The following is a 16,423-nucleotide window of genomic DNA, read 5'->3' on the forward strand; positions in this document are numbered from 1 at the left end:
GCTGCCTTGTCTTTGTGTTATATCCAGAGATGTTGTTGATTCCTCTCCACACCTCCCGCATGTTATTATTTTGTAGTTGTCTCTCAATTTTCTTTTTATATTTCACCTTAGCCTCCCTTAATCTCCTCTTCAGCACTTTTTGCACCAGTTTGAGCCGTTCTTTGTCGCCATCTCTAAAGGCTTCCTTTTTCTGATTGAGGATATCCTTGATGTCACTTGTGATCCAGGGTTTGTTATTGGGGAAACGGAGTACAGTCTTTGATGGTATGATATTGTCTTTACAGAAGTTGATGTATTCAGTAAAACAGTCAACCTGTTTATCAATATCTATACTATTTTCATCTGTTTCTAACAATACATTCCAGTCTGTGCACTCAAAGCAGTCTCTCAGAGCCTCACTGGCCTCAGGTGTCCATTTTCTAACTGTTACAGTAGTTGCATGCTGCCTCAATACGCAGGGTCTGTAACAAGACTGAAGTAAAACCAGATTGTGATCTGACCTGCCCAGTGGTGGTAATGCAGTGGCACTGTATGCATCTTTGACATTGGCATATAGAAGATCAAGTGTTCTGTTCACTCTGGTTGGGCAATTAACAAACTGTTTAAATCCAGTGAGATGAGAGGAGAGGCTAACATGGTTAAAGTCTCCAGATATTATTATGAGAGCCTCAGGATGTTGAGTCTGTAGCCTGGCAACAGTTTCTTGGATAACATCACATGGAACTTCAGCAGTTGCTTTGGGTGGAATGTACACGAGGATTGTTATTATATGACTGAATTCTCTGGGAAGGTAATATGGCCTCATCCCAACTGCCAACAGTTCAATGTCCAGAGAACACATCTTCACCTTGACTGTAGTATGATCAGGTAATGGTAACAGTTATTTACCAACTTTTGTTATTTAAGGCCCACCCCAAAATTAAAATCCTGGCTCCATCCCTGGCTAAAACTCTCCCAAACCACCGCCAACATAACATTTTTGATCAGTACCTGGACCAAACTGTGTGATACAGCTGTTTCCTTTCCTATCCACACACACACAGAGTCCAGTCTGAGGATATCAAAGTTAGAACCCCAAACACGTCCTCCTCAGCAGGAGGATCAGCTATGGACTGCTGCCTAAACATTTTCTGTCTCTGCACTTTAAAACCTTTCTGGATCTCCCTCCAGAGGCCTCTCTGGTGATCCCACGGACAAACCCAGAGATTAAAAACTTAAACCCATTTCTTCCTCTGCTCTGACTCCTAACTGAGAGTTCAACCAAACAGTGGGAGGGAAAACAATTGCCAGACTGAGCTTTTAGCTCCAACTCCTCAGTGAGCCTGTGAGATGAATGTGTGGCTCCTGAGACGAGCGTGCATCAGATCAATATTTAATATTTATTTCTATTCGTCTTGTAACTTGTACTCACATGAATTATGGGCAGTGTTGCCCATAAAAAAATAACTTGAAAAAGTAATCTGATTACGTATTACTCCTGGACAATGATGGACAAGCTGCCATCCTCTATTTTCTTATGGACCTTTTTGCACTTTCTATACACTTTCCTATTTTTGTTTCCTCGATTGCTGCTGTGACTTCAATTTCGTTGTACTTGTTACGATGACAATAAAGTTCTATTCTATTCTATTCTATTCTATTCTATTCTATTCTATTCGTTAAATTCAGCAACTGCCAACCCCCCCTCAAAAAGATGCATAATTTGGCAAAATCGTGCAATTTTAAAGAGTAATATTCTAAATGTTTTTTTTTCGTTGTAAAGGAACATATGCAGAGGTTCTTGGAAGTTGTGAAATATGTACTTAACAATTTCGGTTAAAAACAAAAAACAATCTATTTTATACATTGTTAATTTCAAAATACAACGGGAAAAAAAAGCTAGAGTTCTATAGTTTCATTCAACAGACACTTTTTTCCAAAGGGACATACAACACAAGCAAGAATGTTGACAGAAGGAAAAACCTTAGTGCGACAAAGTGCTACAAGCTTTTTGGCAGGAGGTGCTGCCATTAAGTGCAAGAAAACTACAATTATTCGCTGCAAAAATATATTTCAACCTTCAACAACATTCAAGTACTAAATATTGACTAAGAGCTGGGTCTGAGACCTTCTGACTCATTCTACCCCTGAGGACGAAGAGGAGAAGGCTCAGATTAAGGGCCTAAGTGTTCCCTGAACAGATGAGTCTTCAGACATCTCTGAAAGTAGAAGCTTGTACTATACATTTTTGCTGCTCTTCATTGTTGTTTTGGTTACATTTAAGCTTTAAATTATTGTTTTTTTTCAACAGTTATTAACAGTTTTTTATTATAATTATTATTATTCAAGCTGTAGCCTATTAAGCTTGTATTTGTGACACAATTAAGCAAAAATAAATGGTATTGGAGTGTGGGCTCACCTAATACCCAGTGCTAGGGCTGGGGCACCCAAGAGTAAAAAGTCTGGATGCGCCCCTGCTAAAGCAGGGGGAATAGAGGAGTAAAGGGAATTACACCAAAAGATAGGACTTAACTTTGTAATGCATTACTAGCATCACTGATTATAGTTCAGTCTAATAGCTCCTTTAGCCTAAAGAAGATGGTAATCCTTATACTGTTTCTCCATTGCTCTCAGTTAATAAGCCTGATGCAGGTTTGTAAACCTCCTGTATGAGAGAAAGAAAAACATCAGATTCAAAGACGCCAAAACCAGACTAGTGTATTTTAACTGTGACTTTAGAAAGCTCGAGCCCACCACATCCAGAAACTACCACAAATTCCACGAGGAATCCCTGAGCTTCAAGCGGCTGATATTCACACCAGATAACTGATCTATTGTCGGTGCCTATTTACATCCTCTTATCACCGTGCAGCAGACTACAATATTACATCCTATTTAATTTAGCCTGCAAACACCCTGAGCGTCTTAGTGCATTTTATCTCTTGTAATCCTGTTAAAACCGCAGTAATTAGAATCCCAAAACCGGCCCTGCTGGACTGAAAACACACACACACAGACGCACACACACACTGTAGCCTTACCATACTATACAGTGTTTTTCATTGGGAAAAGAGTGTATTCAGAGATGCATTATATCTCTAACAGTGTCTTCTTCTTTGGTTTAAATCGTTCTCCAGATGAAAGTCCAGCATGTGATACTGTGCTTCTAAAAACCTTAATAAGACATCAAGCTTTGGCCTGCTCCAATTCAACTCTTATTAAAACTAACACTGAGCTGCTGCCACGAGGAGTTAAAACACTTCTCCATGCTCTGCAGCTATTGGTTTGCTCTGTTTTCAGGCCACTCATTACTTATTAAGCACACTATTAAGGGAAATTGACGGTAATGATGGGAGAGATAGAACCCAGGCTCATTTGGCAGAAACGCCACAGGAAATATTCAGCTTTTGTACCAATTAATTATGCATCATCTTTACTTTGCTCTCTCTGTAGAGCGGCTGGGTGTAACGTTGCAGAGAATGCATGAGGAGGAGAAAGGGAAGAAAAAGGGTCCTCACGAGTGACGAACATTCAGTGTAGGCACAGATAAAATGAGGTTTGGGTTTAAATGAGAGAAGTTTAGATTGAAGTGAAAGAAACCCTGTGAGGGGCCAGACCAGGGGTTGATGGAGAATCTGAGTTCACATTTTTTGAGATATTTCAGGCAACTAAAAATGAGTGTTTTCAAGATCTTCATCTGTTTTGTTCATTTGGATTATTCTTTTATTTAGATATTCAAAAATGTAATCTTCTCAATTTTGCAAATTGGACTAAATCCCCTGTTTCCTATTTCCCATCTGCACAGCTGTCCCAAGAGTCGTCCTCTAGTTGGTCACTTTGATGTTTACTTCACAATAATTTAAATAGCACCATTAACATTTGTAATATCTGCAGTAAACAGGCCACACGCTGGATTCGAACCTGGGCCACCTGCTCGATGGGGGACCTCATGGAGCACAACCTAGGCTCCAAGGCTCCTCATAAGTCTAATTTTCTATTAATTTGTAACAAGTTTTTCATGTCATCTAAGTCTTGTAAAGGGCCTCCAGATTCCTCAGGATCAACAATTTATCTATCTAGAAAAGAAAACATCTTGCTTTGGTTAGCATGTTAGAACAGTTCTATTAAAACATGTAATAATGTTTATTTCACCTAAATTCCAACTTCAACTCAATTATAGTCCAACCATCCCAAACAAACTAATTAATCATGTTAGAGCTGAAAAAACAAAACAAAACAAAACAAAACAAAACAAAACAAAACAAAACAAAACAAAAAACAAAAACAGCAGCAGCTGTTTTTCAGTTTGACTGACCTGTGTGAGACCTGCAGCAGAGAGCTGAAACTTTTCTCTCTCTTGGTTTGAGAGGTTATTTAAAGAGGTTTATGTCCACAGTTTAATCTAATGAGCTTGTGGATGGGAAGAAACAGACAAAGTCAAACAAATGAATGACATGACGCTGGATACCTTATTATTAATATGCATTCACAAAATCTACACCAGTGTGGTAAGACATGAGTCACCTGACCTCACATCCTGATGACCCTGAGCTTTGAGCTGTAAATATTTCCAGAATCAGTTCTATTCATTTTTAAAATCACTGCCCAAATTATTTTTAGCAATGCTTTCACAATAGAGGTCAGAAATATATTAACTTTGTTACTTAATTTATGAAGCACTTTAAAAACAACCAAAGCTGAAACAAAGTGTTCTACACAAATAGACAAGATTAGACAAAATTAGACAAAATTAGAAAAACAGCCAAGGTGAATAAGCTAACCAATGAAACAGTGGTGTAAGCACTAAAATGATTAAACATCTGTTTTTCAGGACAGGTTTGTTGGAGGGTCAAGTATCCCGCAAATAATTCTAGCATAAAGATATGATGACCTCTTTTTGGAGGTTTGTTTAAGGAGATATTTTCTGATAAGGATGAAAATTAGAAAGTAGAACTGACTGACAACTCAGACCTTTTTTTTTTTTTTTACTTCATTTGAGTTGTTCTAATTCATTTTCCTATGTTTTTTTTTATCCTCTTAATATTAAAATTAATGCATTTGTAGCTTGTAATTTTTTTTTTATTTACTATTTCAGCCAGGTAACTTAAAGTTTATTTTTTATCCTTATTATGTATTTTGATCAACTGGATTTGTGACGAAATGATGACAAAGTGTCTGCATGTATGAGGCCACCACCCCCTGTTTATTGAATTTGGACGTTGGACCGTGAACAAGTGTAACCATTGAAAAACAAAAAATGAAATCGTAAAACACTAAAACACTAAAACAGGAGCAGAGAGAATAAAAATGGGTTTTAATATGTGTTTTAAAAACAGACAGTGAGAGATGTACAGCAAATTCTTCCTTCCATTCGCCCCTGGCTGTTTTTTTTTTTTTAAATATGATAACAGAAAGATGTTTATCTAATATATGCTCTTACTCACTGCAGACCCCTCACATCCATTCTCTCAGCTTTCATCACTCAAACTATAAATGTTCAATCTAATTATTTGGTTTTTAATTATTCGTCACCATTTCGGTGGAATGAATCTGTCTCTGGTTGTCGCTGTAACGATGTCCGGCAGCATTCGAACACTGAGGGAGACGATGCTTAAAGTCTCTCCCGAGCCTCTCTGCCCCTCGAAGAATCGTGATAACAATTCTGGCTCTCTTCCTCCTCCTCCTCCTCCTCCTCCACCTCCTCCTCCTCCTCCCCCGACTGCCCAACCCACTCAACAACCAGCAGCATAATGTGGTTTCCGCCAACAAGCTCTGTCTGCAGTATTAATCAATTGGAAATGTGCTGCATTTCTCTCTTCCTGAGACAAAAGCACACAGACGACTCCCTCTGTTTTCCCCTCTTCTTTCCCTTCATCACTTCTTTATTTCTTTTGCATAATTTTAAGTCTAATGAAGCACTCAGTGGAGCTTATATACATAGCTCAGGATTAATATCAATACAGTATATCTTTCTCATCCTCTAAAGATGCTCCTCCACCTTGCTGTAATGTGCTGTAATGTTTGTCTTTCATTCCTTTTCCCCGTTTGTCTTTAAAGCCGAGCAGGCGATGAGGGCTGAACTAACAGTATTGTAGCCTTAATAACAGCAGGGTAAGTGGCTCTGCTATCAAATACGCTGGCACTCATTTAAACATGGGCTGCTATGAAATGTATCCACATCAGTGGCTCCAAGATAGGGAGCTAAGCAATCTATTTAAAAAGCAATCTATTTCTCACTGTCGTGGAGATTGCACAGATTGAATGGGGGAGTCCGATCCTCAGCGGACGGCCCTCTCGATCCCACCCTCCACTCGTCTTTTATCTCACAGCTCCTCTCCAACTCCTCTACCCTAAGCTGCTGACAGAGAGGAGAAAAAGGGAGAGGAAAAACACGGGGATATGACGTTTTCTCCTCAAAATGCATCCAATTAAATCAAATAAACCGCAACGATAGGAGCACCCTTTGGTCTGCGTTTGAAAAACCAAAACGCTGCTGTGAAATCCTTCAAAAGGCCAACCAGCTCGATTAGACACAGTGAACAAACTCTACTGTGAATGTGCTCCTTCAAACATAATTTTGACACAACTTTAGCAATTGCTTGTCCAAATCTTTGTTATTAACGCTTAAGTATTAGTCTTCTCTGGATTCAATTCAGCAAAGTTCACTTGATTCAAAAAGATTTAATTCACCGGTTGCTCTCCAACCCTTACCTATGGTCAGAGCCGTTTTTAGTTTCTGACAGAACGAGGTCAGCACTGTAAGGACTGAAGGTGAGTTCACTTTCAGAGACAAGGTCAGGAGCCTGAACACCTTTGTATCCAGGGGGAGTCAGCTGAGCTGTTACAGATGTTTGATAAGGATGCCTCCCGGACATCTCCCTTTAGAGGCGTTCAATGTCCTGCTGGGAGGAGGAGGAGGAGGCCCCGGGGTAGACCCCGAGCTCACTGGAGGGAGATAGATCCTGTCTGGCCTCAGGCCTCCTGAGGAGGCGCTGGAAAACCTGCTGAGAGGAAAAGGAGTAGCAGGAAATGGGTGAATGGAAAGATGGAAAGGCTAACCACTGTTTTTAATTTTACCAGCAAGACTCCTATTAAAAATGTCTTGTTTTCTATTATTTAACCTATAGAATACAAATTCATGCACATTTATTATTCATATTCATAACATGGCTAAAACTATATGGTGTTTAAAGATAGATCTTATTCAAATACTTTATCAAATCAAACCTCACAGCTTTGTTTAGCCTCTAGAAGCTCACATCTCATTCTTTCAGTCGCCTTCTTTTTGTTTGTTATTTCACTCTGTGTATTTTGAACATAATTGCATCACAGTTAACAGTACAGAGGGTGAACAACCATCAAGAATGGTTTAGTAACGTCTCAGATTCATGGCACCCAAGAGACGCCAACCCTTAGTACATCATAAAGAATCAGGAAGGATTCCCACGGGTCACAAACTTTGAGTAGTTTCAGAGAGGTGAAGCCCTGTGAGAGGACGTTTACATGACCGTTATTGTTGAGTTTCTCTCACATGGAAAGGTGTTTTAGCCAACCTCAAACCCAGACTTTTGAAAACAGCCTCCTTTTTTCTGTATATATGCTTTAAAAGAAGTTGTAAATGCATATAGAAGGAAAAACTCTGCAGTATTCCTGTGTTTCCTTCATCAAAAATTATATGTGAAACAACAAAATAGGGGGGTCCCCTTTTACCTAGTAAGGATACTACATTTTTGGTACTTGCATCAAACCGTGCAAGTACGATGGGGCAGGGGTGTATCAGCACCTTTCTTTGTTACAAATGGAGTCCGCCAACGTGATATACTTTCACCTCTCTTATTTAATGTTTACATGGATGATCTGTCGGAACAACTGAGAGCTTGTAAGACTGGATGCATGATGGGTGACAGCTCATCAACCATCTGATGTATGCCAATGTCTTGGTCATCCTTTCACCTTACAGTGCTGGCCTGCACAACTCCAGAGAATCTGTTCGAGCTATGGTGTGCAGTTTGACGTTAAATACAACTGTAAGAAGAGTGTGGTAATGATAGTGAGAACAAAAGATGAGCAGAAGCAGCAGTTTCCATCCTTCTTTATCTCTGATCAAGTCCTCAGTGTAGTGGAAAAGGTTGAATTCCTGGGGCACATTATCAGGAGTGATATGTGTGATGATGATGATATCCAGCGTCAGTGCTGTAAATTGTATGCACAAGCTAGAACGTTAGCACATAAATTTCAGATGTGTACAGAAAATGTTAAAATTGAGCTTTTTAGAGCTTACTGCACTCCACTGTATACTGCTCATTTATGGTGCAACCACAATAAAGCTAAAATGAAAAAGCTACAGGTAGCTTATAATGATGCTTTCAGAATATTTCTTAAATTACCTCGATGGTCGAGTGCAAGTCACATGTTTGTTTATAACAATGAGCCCACATTTCATGCTGTTCCTAGAAACTATATGCACAAATTCATAGTTGTCTGGTTGATTCAGACAATGGAATAATAATGTCACTTACTCAGCTCACAATGAGCAACACAAGGTTCACATCCTGCAATTGGAAACATTGGTACAAATGTCTCTTTGTGTTTTAAATCACTGTCAACATATGAATTGTATTTTCCTTTTTTAATTTCTTTTTTTATTATTATTATTATTATTAACTATTTGTTGCATTTATATGGACCTAAGGGTCTGGAATAAAGTATAACTAACTAACTAACTGAAACGCTCTGGCCACAGTTGGCGCGTTAGCAGGAAGCTGGAGTTTTCAGCGGAAACGCTGACATCACACTTCGCTTTGCATCACACTTCCATTGTGTCAACTTAAATTGTAATGTATGAACCAGACAACAACAGTAACAATGGCGGACTACTGTGTTGCGTTTGTGCTGCTGAATCTGCTGACTGCCTTTTAACCAGGGCTGGGTTTTGCTAAGAACCTCAGGATTCAATTCAACTTCAATTCTTCAGGTTGTGATTCCATTTGATATCAATTGGATTTAATATTGATTTAACTGCTTTGATTTTTTGATTTTCATGCCCATGTGAACACATGTGGTATGTAGCCTCATGTGTTGGAGCAATAGAACAACCCAAACAACTGACTTTAAAGCTAATGGAGCTGGCTTTACACTGCTGCTGCCATTTTGTTGTTGTTTGGTCTTGTGCGGCGCTTGTTTTTTTTTCTTTACCCACTCCTACTTTTAACAAAGTGTAAACCTGTTGCTCTACTTCTGCACTTCTCCTGTTTTATTTATTATCAGCTAGCTAGACCTCTTCTGGTCTGTGAAGGAGAACGTCTACCATTACATCGCCAACTACAGGCCTGACATGCAAACTGCAGTATTTTCAGTCCCTCAGCATTTCCATGTGAACACAGATTTTTTTTCTTTGCTTTTTTGAATTTTAGTGTGAGACGCCATGTGAATGTGTAAGAATGAAGAAAATAGAGAAGCTTGTTTCTTTGATGATCAGTTTTTCTTTTTAGCTGTTTGAAGAGAGCCACAGTCTTTCACGGAACGAGTTCCTCTGTGTGTCTGGGTATCAAAGTCTAGACATTTCCTAACTTAATTCTTTAAAATTGATAATTGGGATATGACTGACCTCTAAACTTTTATTTTGTTTGTGAGGTAGTAGTAGAACACAGGAATTTATTGCGTTTAGGAAACACCAATGCTAACCATTGGAAATCATGTACAGCAAAAAAAAAAAAATAATAATGAACAAAAAGATAAAAACAGAAAAAAATAACAGAAACTAAAATAATCTTGGCCACACCTCTGGTAAAATACCAAATGTAAAACGATTCATCCGAGGAGATCTTGGAACTTGAACTCCTTACCTTGTAATAGAAACAACGGCCTCAGACTGGGAATTAACTCTTTGCCCTTCCCTAGACAGAAATTTTAAAAATTGAAGTAGATCCTGTCTCTATCTGAGCTTCACCTTCATATCCCACCATTCAAACCTCTGATAACACAGTGGTTCCCCATAAAACACTGCCCTATAGTCCACTTTCAGTTCATACATGCAGTCACATGTAGACTGGTGGGGACATTTAAGTCTAACAACTGGCTGACATCTTTTTAACATCGATTATAAATCAGCTTCACAACACGTTGCACAACAAGATGCTGGAGCGTTAACAGTCCCCAAACCTACACTGGAGTCTTCAGAGGCATTTGAGTTCAGACAGTCCATCACTGCACAGAACCTTGAGCATTATACAGATTACCTCCACATCTGGCGTTTTGCCACCAAGGAGCTCCATGACCTCTGCAGACTTTCCCCACAGTGCTCCGGCTCTGGCTCCAGAACTGAGGCTGTGTGATGAATCTTATCTGAATCAATATCAAGTCAGGGACAGCAGAAAAAAAGAGCTGGGACTGAGGCTGGGTTCACAAATCAGTGCTGTAACTTGAATACTGAAAACAAGAAGGTATGAGTTTCACCTCATGCTGCTCCTAAAAGCCAGTGTTTAACAACCAGTGTTTTACCTCCCAGCATTTCCACACATACTCCAAAGTATACACCTACATGACACTTTTTCCCAATATCAAAGCAATGTTTCAAAAGTCACGAAAAATATGTTTTTTTGGCAGAGTTTAACTATATTCCTCTGCCTGATTTTGTTATAAATGCTGAGGTTACCAAACCAACAGGCCATCACAATGGTTGAAATAAAGTCAATAAAAGAAGAATAAAATATTTTAAGAAGCTTAAAACTCAGTTTCCTCAGATAAAACAACCTCTGCTTTGCCTTTCTGATAAATGCATCCGAGTTGGACTCAGAATTCAGTTTGTCATCAAAGATGGTTCCCTTAAGGCTGTGTTATGCTTTCTGTGCAAATGTGACGCACAGAAATGAGGCGCATGAGATCCATGTGACAGAACGTGAGGCTTTTATGCTTTAACACCCTGCACAGCGCCCATTGGTGTCCATTCCCAAACTGCAGGGGGCGGTGTATCACAAACGTACACTGAAGTGTGAGTGTCGCCTGGGCCCTCGCGTCCACGACAAATTTCTCCCATGGGAGACAATAAAGATCTTATCTTATCTTATCTTATCTTATCTTATCTTATCTTATCTAGAGTACTAAATGAGAGTCAAAGAAGTTTGCCTTTGTTTACAACACATTTATATATTTTTCCCAGATATTTTTCCAGGTTCTTCAAACCAATTCCTCTTCTCTGCCAAGAGTGGCCACAGTTTCACGCCATTAATTTACCACACGGTTATCACAGTAATCTCTGTGAGAAGAGTCATACAGATGCCTGTATTTCTGCACTCCGACCACTAGGAGATCCTGTTCTTCTACCATCTTGTCCGCACGTCTCCATCTGGCAGGTCAGAAATTTTCTAGTGTACACGGCACGGAAATTTTTTGTGTGAAAAGGACTGCGCAAGGAGGCGTAGGTGCAAAAATGACGTCATTTGTTTGAACACGACCCCACAGACACGTCGTGTGTAATTCCGTCTTGAAAATTTGTACTGCCTGACTATTTCAACAGCTTTACCTTTAACAAAAGTTTGAGCTGCCATAGGTGGATTTTTGCAGAAGCAATAACCATGTCTTTCGTTTAGACATGTTAAGTTCGTTAAGAATCCTTGCATCATCTCACAAAACTGTCAAAGACAGGACCATGTCCATCCTCATGATCCTGCAAAAGGCTTACAAGCACAGAAAGATCTGCAAATTTTAAGATCAACCTCGACTCCAACAGGCGAGCGTGCTGAGCACAGCAGGGTCTAAGACAGAGTCCCACTGACACGGCCTCTCGGTTGTCTACTGATGTGGTTTACTAATGTGGTCAAGAGACAAAGGCAGATGGGGTTCAAATATTGTAACATCTGTCTGGGCGCTGCAACGATGACGATGCTGACTGGAAAATATTTGTGTTTTTATTCACTGGCCACTGTCAGCTGTGTCCGTTATTTACATCCAGTGACTGTTTTTGTGAGAAATGTATTTTCATTGCACCTTTGTGATACACTTCAATGTTGAAACTTCTGAGAAACCACCTCATGAGAGCGTAAAAACTTTTATCTAAATTTGAAAGGTTATGTGAAATTCTGCAAGTTCCATTACCATTTTTTATTGGGATACTTAGGTTTTGTGCAACTCTATGTGTAATGGAAAAACAACTACTGACAGAATGTAGTTTAGTCAGGTCTAAACCCACGTTTCCACCAAGCAGACCGGTTCGGTTCATCTCAGTGCAGCATACATTTTACGGCGTTTCCATCGACTTATCCCGGGACTGATCCCCAAATAACCGAGATGAGCCGTGCCAAGTTTTGGGGCCCTTTCGTATGGGTGCCACACTGAACCGATCCGCTCTTGGAAGGTGGAGCAACACACTGCAGACCATTGATTGGTCGAAAGAATCGTCACTGGCGGTTTTCTTCTTCGGGGGTAAACTGTGTTGAGCTGCTACGGCGTCCCTCTATTGTTTATCAGCTGCAGCTTTTGGCATCCAGCTTACCATGAGAGGGCACAGTTTTACTGTGGAAAAGCAAACGGGACCAGGCTTAACTGTACCAAACCGTACTAAACCGAACAGGTCTGCTTGGTGGAAACGCCTTGATGTGATACTTTTGATTTCCAGAGCTTTGCTGAGAGTAGATTTTGCTTTAATGACGAGTTCAAGTGATAACCTTCATCTGTGAGTGTTTTGTTTAACAGCATATAGCCTGTAATTTACTGCTCAAATGTCACCTAGGATGACACGTTCAAATACCAGGGTTAATATCGCTCAAGACCTCCATTTTAATAGCTTTCAAATACAACATTATATTCATTTCTACCACATCCGTCAGAAAATGACATGGGGTCATGAGTAATGCAAGGGTCTGCTGTACATGCAGGGACACCTCCATCAACATCCATTGTAATCATTTCCAATATGAAAATGACAGAGTGTAAGCTGTTGGTCACGCTGAGTGGAGCTGTGTGGTGAATGAAAGAGCAGGGGGTTCATGTGGGACACAGTAACAACGTACACAGAGCCAGTGGAGAAGCTTTTATATCAGCAGTGCTGGTTTAAGAGTCTCTGGTCTGACTTTAGTCCAGCCTCTTAGCCATTTCTCCTCATCTGTTTTCTTCTGTTTGCCTGATAAAATTACATCTGCGCTGAGAAAACACCCTGATGATAGAGTTTCTGATGAGCTTGTTAGGAAAATATTAAAATAATGTTAAAATAATGGTAATTAGTTTAGATCAAAGCATCTTATATTGCTTGGTGCTGAAGCCAATCTCAATCCAATTATTTCCCTTAAAAATGATGCAGTGGAATCAGTATAATTAATCATTAGTGCATTGATGCAGTGAGCTCATAATTACAGCCTAATATACTAGGTCTGAGAAATTGAAAGTCAATACATGAGATATACCTGTTATTGTTCCCCTGTTTAAAGCAAGTCCAGAGGGTCAGGGTGTAATAAGGGTCTTATGTAACTCCCATCTGCAGCTCACCGAGGAAATGATTTCTAAATGATGGATGTGTCACTTTGGTTTTGTGTAGCCTGTGTGGTTGCACATTAATTATCTTACACTGATTCCTTCAGTCATTCCAATAATCTGACTAATTTATGAACAGAATGATCATCACCGGGCACAGATAGGACAGAATCTCACGTATCATATTCTAAAGCAGCTAAAGCTTCATGCCTCTCACCCCCTCACTCACCTCCTCCACCCTGCACGCAGAGAAAATGAACACCCACATCATGCATAAATACGCACACAAGTTAACAGCAAAGCAGTTTTTTGAAACTCACCTCCACCCATCTCACGGTCTTCATCAGCGAACAGGGTGACTCAGCTGTTCGTGGAGCCGGTTCAGCTGACATCATCTGATATGAGAATGGATCTCTGATCTAGTGATTCAAGCTGGCAGAGCGTGGGGATTGAATGAATAATGATTCATTCCAAAAAAGAGTGAATGAACAGAGGAAAAGAGAGATCATCATCTCTGCGTGAACATCATGCTCCAGTCGAGATGGCTGCTAATGTTTTCCTCACTCTCCCTGCAGTCAGCAACCACCACGGAAAGATGAAGGGAGGAAAGCTTTCTTTGGCTTCTGTGGGAATCTTTATTCCTTATATTTATTTGTTAAAGGAGCTGTGAGGAGTTTCTAAGTGATCTCGAAAAAGTCTCCCTCTAGATATATGTCTGATCCTAACCCACACTTTAAAATAAGTTTATTAGCACCAAGTTACGGGTTATTTTGAAATCCTACTTCTTGAGACAAGAGATCTTTGTTTTTCTCTGATGAAAACTATTTCTGTGATTAATTTTGTAGTGATGGTGGACACTGGAGCCTAACTGTCAGACAAAAAAAGGACGGAAAAGCAGAAGAAAGAGAAAAGGGAGGGTGATAGTGCACGAGATAAGGCTATAGCCTTTAGCTCGTGCACTATCTTAGCTAAGACACAAGCTAAAGGCTAACACAGAGGCTAAACTAATTGTGAATAATGTAGTGGTTATAATTTAATGTCCATTCCAACCCACAGTCAGCAGTTATTCTGCAGTGGTCTGTTTAAACTTGAGAGTCTATCAATAAAATGAAGAGTGAGGTTGTGTTAGCTCTGATTGGTAGATGACTGGCAGGACATGACCAGGATTTACTAACATTACACGTTGCAGACATGTCTTAGAGCATTGGGCTGTCAGCATTACATGTGGACAGCAACTAAACTACTAGACTGACAGTTTGCTTTTTGCCACATTAGCCTACAGACACGTTGTAGCGCCGGGATGCTAGTAGAGCAACATATATACGGCTACTGATGTACAGTACAAACTTAAACCGTTTGCTTGTTGTCATGCTTCTGACAACAGCCCAATGTAATTGTACTGATAAATACCTTAATTTGTCACGTTGTATCCAGTAAAAAGTTGGGTTAGGACAAAAGGTGGTGAAGCAGTCCCATTAAAACAAATCCTCCTCATAGCATCTTTATTTTGTCAAACATCTAACTGTCTTCTACAGCTCTGGGCTGTTTACCATCTACGGCACCTCTGACATAATTGAAAAAAAAAAAAGTCTCAATAACCTCAGGTCTAAATCCTTCTGCTGGCTTTGGTCATCTGAAAATCAGGGCCGTGGTCCGTGGCCCTCAAGCCCTATTTCCACCAAGCGGTGCAGTGAGGTTTGTTTCAGTTACACATGAAGCCTAAATCTAAGTTTTTATTTAAAGCTAAAATAAAAGAGAGAAAATGCCTGAAAAATAAAGTTTATCAAAGAAATCAAAAAGACCTTAACATTAAATACATTAACACACACTTTATTTAACAGGAGCAAAGGTTATAATAGTTTTGAATTTGTCATAATAGTGTAGTTATAGTTAGTTTTAACATTTTATTTTCCATTACAGTTTAGTTTTAATTTGTTTTAGAGCGGGCATTCTAGTTTTTATTTAGTTTTGATTTTTGCAACAAGTCTCAGTTTTAGTTTAGTTTCAGTTTAGTTTTAGTTTTTTCATACCTTATTAACCAGGTGCAAGATTCAAAAAGGTCAGAGTAAATATTTTATAATACTGTTTATTTTCCAGTCCAACATAGTGCTCTCTGCTCAGTCAATGCTGATACTGAACTGTTGGCTGCTGCCTTACACACAAGAAAATAATATAAACTTAATATAAAAATATAAATATTAATTACACAAAATAATATAAACATAAATGATATAAAAATAATAAAAACATAAATTACATAAAAATAATAAAAACATAAATTATATAAAATAATATAATATGAGCTTTAATAACCAGAAACTTTGACTCTGTCACATTAAAGTCAGAGTCACATGAAATTAAACTATTACAGATGCTCTGATTCATTGCTCCACTATGTTTTGTCACAACACAGTGCACAGCCAGTCAGTGGGGTAAACAAGCACGTCCCAGTACGTCGCTATGATGGTGCCGTAAGGCACTGACAACTGCAGAAAACTGTTGTAAAGTTGGTTGGGAAAATGTGTCGGATTAATTTAAATCCTAAAAGCTATTAACATTGTCAGAAACTATAACTAAGGACATTTTGTCTATCATTTTAGTTAGTTTCAGTTAGTTTTGTGAACACGAGATAAAGTTTTAGTTTACTTATCGTTTTTGTTTTCTTTTTTAGTTTTAATTAGATTGAGTTAACTGCAATGTATTTTAAATTTTAGTTTTAGTTTTTAGTTTTGTTTTAGTTAACTATTATAACCTTGACAGGAGCACACATGACTGCTTGGAGGCAGTCATGGTATATATAAAAAAATACATATTTAGTTATAGTTACTTGTTACTTTCCCAAAAAAAGTAATTGAATTAGTAACTGAATTACTCCCTCATAAATGTAATTAATTACCATGGAAAGTAGGTCTTGCATTACTTTTTTGAAAAACCTTCAATTTGCAAAAGAATTCCGTTTTTGAGCAGGTTTCTCTCTTGG

The sequence above is a fragment of the Halichoeres trimaculatus genome, unplaced genomic scaffold (assembly GCF_033239565.1).
Source record: "Halichoeres trimaculatus isolate MK-OKI-2021-1 unplaced genomic scaffold, fHalTri1.1 fHalTri1_scaffold_18, whole genome shotgun sequence".
NCBI classification, from domain to species: Eukaryota; Metazoa; Chordata; class Actinopteri; order Labriformes; family Labridae; genus Halichoeres; species Halichoeres trimaculatus.